This window comes from Typopeltis vanoorti, chromosome 8, assembly GCF_054136105.1.
Source record: "Typopeltis vanoorti isolate ZY-2024b chromosome 8, IOZ_Tvanoo_1.0, whole genome shotgun sequence".
NCBI classification, from domain to species: domain Eukaryota; kingdom Metazoa; phylum Arthropoda; class Arachnida; order Uropygi; family Thelyphonidae; genus Typopeltis; species Typopeltis vanoorti.
Window position 1 is genome coordinate 139,798,854 of NC_143556.1, and position 6,147 is coordinate 139,805,000.

At 31.4% G+C, this 6,147-nt stretch overlaps 1 long non-coding RNA gene across 3 annotated transcripts in view; it reads left to right on the forward strand.

Moving 5' to 3' along the window:
- The window catches only part of LOC150104384 (uncharacterized), a 756,755-nt gene that overhangs the window by 748,382 nt on the left and 2,226 nt on the right, over positions 1–6,147 (forward strand). For all 3 annotated transcript variants that reach the window (XR_016548697.1, XR_016548696.1, XR_016548698.1), the window contains one exon: positions 733–904. This is a non-coding gene — a long non-coding RNA (uncharacterized LOC150104384). The remainder of the gene's footprint in view (positions 1–732; positions 905–6,147) is intronic.

Genomic DNA, 6,147 nt, shown 5'->3' on the forward strand with positions numbered 1-6,147 from the left:
GTCCCATTCAACTTTGACAGTGTCTTGTTATGAAGTTGAATGGAACATATAACCTCCAATAGCAAGACTTTATTTAATTTCAGTTGACAAAATAAAAGTACACTGAATATCTTTGACAAACTGTTTGAAGCTATAAAAATTCTAAAATAAATAAATGGTCTGATATTCCATTAACATACATTTTTCAATAAGTTAATTTTCGTATCATTATTACCATCACCAGTCATTTTAAATCCATTCCCAGCTAGACATTCTTTCAAATCATCATGTACATTAATGGAATATCGGACCATTTATTTATTTTAGAATTTGTATAGCTTCAAACAGCTTGTCAAAGATATTCAATGTACTTTTATTTAGTCAACTAAAATTAAATAAAGTCTTGCTATTAAAGGTTTTTCTACTTGGTTACACCATAAATTAAAGATACGAAGAAATTATAATTCTTGGTCTAATCCTTTATCCAAGTGTAAGCAAACAAAGTTTGCGATTGAAGTATTTTCAGGACGAAGACAAGTAATGTGAAGTCATTAACTGGGGAACTGTTTAAAGTCTTGCTATTTAAATAAAATTAAATCATTGCATGACTTCCATAAAAATATCGGTTCTCATATGTAGTATACTATTTAACTAAACTATCTCTGCACAATAGTGTGTGATCAAAAACATTATAGTGTTGAAATTTTTAGATTGTCTCGTATTTTTATTGTTATTTTTATAATATTTTTCTAGTAATGACTAGCTAGCAAATAGACTGCTGTGAAGACTTGGATAACAGCTTTACATCTTATTAGCTGTATGATGTCACAACATGTGCAGGACTTCAGTAGTGCTCTCACAGCCTTCTCAACTGTATTTTACTGTCACCACTCCATATATAAAGGAATGAAAGTACTTGTAAAAGGTGGGAAAGTTATAATTATATATATTTTTGTAACAAAAAAGAATGAGTTTAAAATGGATTATAATTTATATAGCGAATCATATATAAAAAACCTGCTCACTTTCAGTTACTATTAAATGCAGATAAGCTAAACTCAGAATTCTTCCAACTAAAAAATTACAGAGACATTGTTGAATTTTAAATAAAGAGTAATTAAAACTAAATCCATTCTAGTTTTAATTGAATTGCATTGAAATTTATTTTTTCTTAATCCACAATCTTATTTACTGACTCATATAATAAATAATGTTATAATTTAATATCTTTTACTCTCATATAATCTCTTGCAAATTATAATCTCATATAGAATACGTATATGATACCTACAGAATTTACTACCGAATAATAAACATTTTTTGCGTCAATTATATAAATTTTGGCACTTTTACAATCAACTGTAGACAGTAATAGTTTTTATGCAGCTGATAGCATATTACTGTATATGCTTGTATTCCTAAAAAAAATCAATCGTTTGGTGTAATTTTCATAATCGTAGAATTATTGGTTCTTCAATTATTCGTGATTTTAATTGAACTAATATATTATCCAGTTGGAGATAAGAAAGCATACTTCTTTCTTATCTGTTTCAAGTTGGGATGAAAGATAAGATTAGAAGCATTTATAAACGAATAGGAGAATGTATTGTGTCTCATATACAGTATATGGACATTTCGAATTTTGTCCAGTTACCTAGAACTCTCATTATCTGTCCTTGGTGGTGCATTTGCACACTTGAGCAGCACTCTCGTTTTCTATACCACTGGTATAGAAAACGAGAGTCGTTTAAATATGCAGGGAGTTTCGGTTGGTTAGTCAGTATCAATGATATTCTCTTTGGTTGAAAGAGCTGGGTTCGATACCCGTCTACGACTCGAAGAACCTTTGTAGACTATTCCCATACACATGTTGGTGCCGTATAGATCTCACTGTTTATATGTGAAATGTTTTTTTTTTTAATTATTGTGATACACTAGGCAGTTATAATGAACATCGGTTTCCCCAAAAATAAAGATATTTTATTGTGCAAAATGCTCTCTCGATGGCGCTTTTGTATAATATAATAATGTCACGTTAGTATTCATATAGTTTATTAATGCAGGAAAGAAATAATGACACAAGAGAATAATGATCTCTCTCTCTCTCTCTCTCTCTCTATATATATATATATATATATATATATATATATATATATATATATATATATATATATATATATATATATATATATATATATATATATATATATAGAGAGATATAGAGAGAGAGAGAGAGAGAGAGAGAGAGAGAGAGAGAGATATACATACATATATATATATATATATACCAAGCTATTTTAAACCTGGTTTTACTCCATTTCGCAAAAGTCAAGTTTGCGCCTGCAAGTAGTGCAAGTCTTAGGCAACTCCTGGTAAAGGTGGAATAAGCTCTGATCACTATTCTTAATATTTACCCTTAATGCAAGGCACATCCCCTTGAGGAGATGTATGATGCTTTGCATTAAAGGCAAATATTAAGAATAGTGATCCGAGCTTATTCCACCTTTACCAGGAGTTGCCTAAGACTTGCACTACTTGCAGGCCCAAACTTGACTTACTTGTCTGTTTGCTTACTTGGGAAATGGAGCAAAACAAGTTACAATAAGGTGCATTGACCTTATTAAATAAAATTCTCAGGATGAAAGATAGATGTAGAAAGTTTTTTACCTTGGGTATAATATACGTTAAAGATACCAAGATACCAGGTTTATATATTTAAAATAGCTTGGTATCTTTAATTAATATATATATATATATATATATATATATATATATATATATATATATATATATATATAGAGAGAGAGAGAGAGAGAGAGAGAATGAATAAAGCAATGAATTTTAACATTCAAACACAAAAAAAAAAGTGAAACCTCCTTATAAGGCGAAAAGTATAAGATTTCATGGATAAATTACGTAAGTGAAAAATAAATGTAAAGCATCGTATTACGACCGATTACTTGGGATTAGCGAGCAAAGGACTGATTTTCTTTTACGGGTAAAAAATCTTTTAAAGATTATTATAACGCTTGCTCACAAACTTTCCTCAAGTTCTCTACCGAACTATTCGTATCAGCGTCATGACTTTCCCTTTGGACATATATTGGTCGCCATTGTCAGATGTCTTATCCTCCCTTCCTCTACTTCTCTTGCTTACAGGGAAGCAAGAGAAGACATTTCCCTTTAATTTCCCTGCTGTCTTCCATCTGAACGACAAATTACGGATGCTTGCACCTACATAGTTCGCTTGAATCGGTAAATTTTAAACTATAGTGCTTTATGAACGCGAAATCACAGAATAAAAACTGCATCTTAGAATGATTTAACCATTCCTGCATCCTCTTTATGAATATTTTGCAACACTGGCTATTGTGCCTATGTCGAGAATCGTGAAACGAAACTGAAAATAAAAGGTCAGTTGTAAGACAATCATCGATTTGTTTCCCGAGAAGATTTTAACGCTCTCAAATAACTGAAGAAAGGTGAAGGAGAATGTGTTCTAGTGCGATAATGGCTCCCTAAGAATTTCCGGTCTCTTTTCATGTAGAAACATCTTCGGTTATATGTGCATGGCAAGATGTTGGTTACGTCACCTTCTCCGGGTGAATGACCAGTAGTGGTGGATGCGTTTAATATCCGTCACCATGCTTGACCAGTAGGGAAGGCGGACCTTTCTTTCTCTGCTTCCATTTATCAGCCTCCGAACATCTCGTGCTCTAGTGAGGGATAATGCGAGCGATGTTTCTAGCACCCTAGAGCGTTTCACTAATCACGTGTAACAAATTGCACCCTTTACTGTTATGGGCTCTGCAACTAGAATGTGGCACGAGCCCTGTTTTAACCCGGTTACGGACGAAGATAAATGTCACAAATTTCCATCCAGATCGTCCTCACAATGGAGAGAAATCGTCACTTAGGTATTAGAGAGAAACGCAGTTGCTCGCTCGTTCCTTTGTGAGCTCCCGGATGCTTATTAGAGCTTCACAAATGACGTGAGGAAGGCGTCATTTCTCAGGAGAGAACAACTGCTCACTTTCTTCCCTATTGCAGTTTGCTTTTGTTTCAGTCTGTTAAATTCTCGAAATTACCCAACTCAGCCACTGCACACCCGTTAAGTTCCTGCATTTCCTCTCCGATGGAAATGGTCACTAATTTCACATTAAATAAAAGAAAAATCGCGTTTTCATGAACCCTGTTTGTTTTGTTTTAAAATAAATTGTATGACATGGCAATATTCACAAAATTAGTTTTCAAGTTAGTAGTTGTATGGCTTGATTTTGGCGAATAAAGCCAAAGCGAACAGTGATTCCTCTAACGTTAACCTTAAAGCAGGAGATCACATAACTCTTTTCCGCTCATCGTTGCCCATAGACATCCAATAATCATCATCATGCTTGTCAAGAATTTAGGCCTAGAGTGGCCTGTTCCGGCTTTAGCAGTCATCTTGAATCTCTTAAGAGGACGTCATGGTTTTCTTTCCCTAATGATTTGTAATTTAAGGCTTTTATTCTTTCAACGTGTTCCATTCATTTGTTTATATTTTTTATTTTTTTTCTATTACTGATTCCTGGTTCAATTCTTTCATAATTTCTTCATTTCTTTTGTGATCGAATAGAGTACACTTTGCAGTTTTTCTGATAAACTTCATTTCAGCTGTCATTAATCTTTTGTTTGTCTTTTTGTTTTATTGTCCAGATTTCGCTTCCATACATTAAGACTGGTAGGGCTAATGTATTGTATACTTTTAGTCAGTTTGTTTTTATACTAGGTTTGGTTTAAATATAGAGTTAATTACACCTGTTATTTTTAGATATCTTCCAATTTTCAGGTTTATATCTTTTTCATTTTCACATTTAAGTTCACGGTAGGAGAAAGTTTAATACCTCGATGGAAATTTTTAATCCATTTTACTATTATTTCATTTAGATAAATATTAAAAAGAGTTGCTGAAAGGGGACATCCCTGTCGGACTCCTCGGATGATAAGATTAAATCATGATAGCTCACGATTTAATCTTATTTGTATTTGATTGTTTTCATATATACTTATGGTAGCTTTTAGAATATTATCTGGTATTTGCCTTTCTTTTAATATGTTAAATGACATGCTTCTTTTAACTTTGAAAAAGAATTTGACAAAGTCAATAAATGCAATATGTGTTTCTAAATTGTATTCTCTTCTTTTCTCTATTATTAATTTTGGGCAAAAGGCCGGGTCTATGCATGATTGTTCTTTTCTAAATCCATTCTGTACTTCTAAAATAAAGTTTTCGGAATATTTCATTAGTTTGCTATTTAAAATTCTGCTATATATTTATAACAGGAATTTAGGAATACTAAATTCAATATTTACCTCTATAATTTTAGGGTAATCTCTACTATCTTTTTTAAAGATAGGGATCACAATTGCTTTTTTTTTTCATTCTATTGGGGATTACTAGTTAAATAGATTTTATTTTAAAATAATAGGAATCTTTCTTTGAACCTTATTCCTGCATATTTATATAATTCTGAACCTAACTTATCTTCTCCAGGTGATTTTCCGTTTCTTGTTTCTTTCAAGGTGATTTTCCATTTCTTCTTTAGTTATTTCCTTTTCAGTTTCATTAAATGTTTGCCAGCTATCCTTTTTCTTTTTAATATTTGTCTGTCCACAATTCTGTGTAGTAATTTAGAAATTCTTCTAATTTCAATTCGGTGTTTAATTTTATGTTTTCTTTAGTATCTGTAATGAAGTGTTTCAAAATCTTATATACATTGGGTCTTATTTTATATAAATCATGTTCTAAATTAGAAACAAATTTGTTCCATGATTCTCTGTCTTTGTCTGGCTTCTCTTTTAGCTATGGCTCTTATTCTTTTATATTCTATTTCATCTTCTAATCTTTTACTGCTTACCCATTTGTGATAGGCTTCTTTTTTCTTTTTGATTATTTCTTTCATTGTATCACCCCAGATCTTCAGTTTTTTCCTTTTATTGAATTTTTTTGGTCTTTCCTAAGCTTTCATTTGCTGCTATATTTAGTATCGTTTTTATATTAAGCCATTCTATTTCTATTTCTTCATTTTGTTTTATTTTTTCTAAATATTGGTCAATTCTTTGCTCATATAGCCATTGTATATTTGTGTCGTTTAATAATCTAGTTTTATAAACAAATGTTTTAAATGT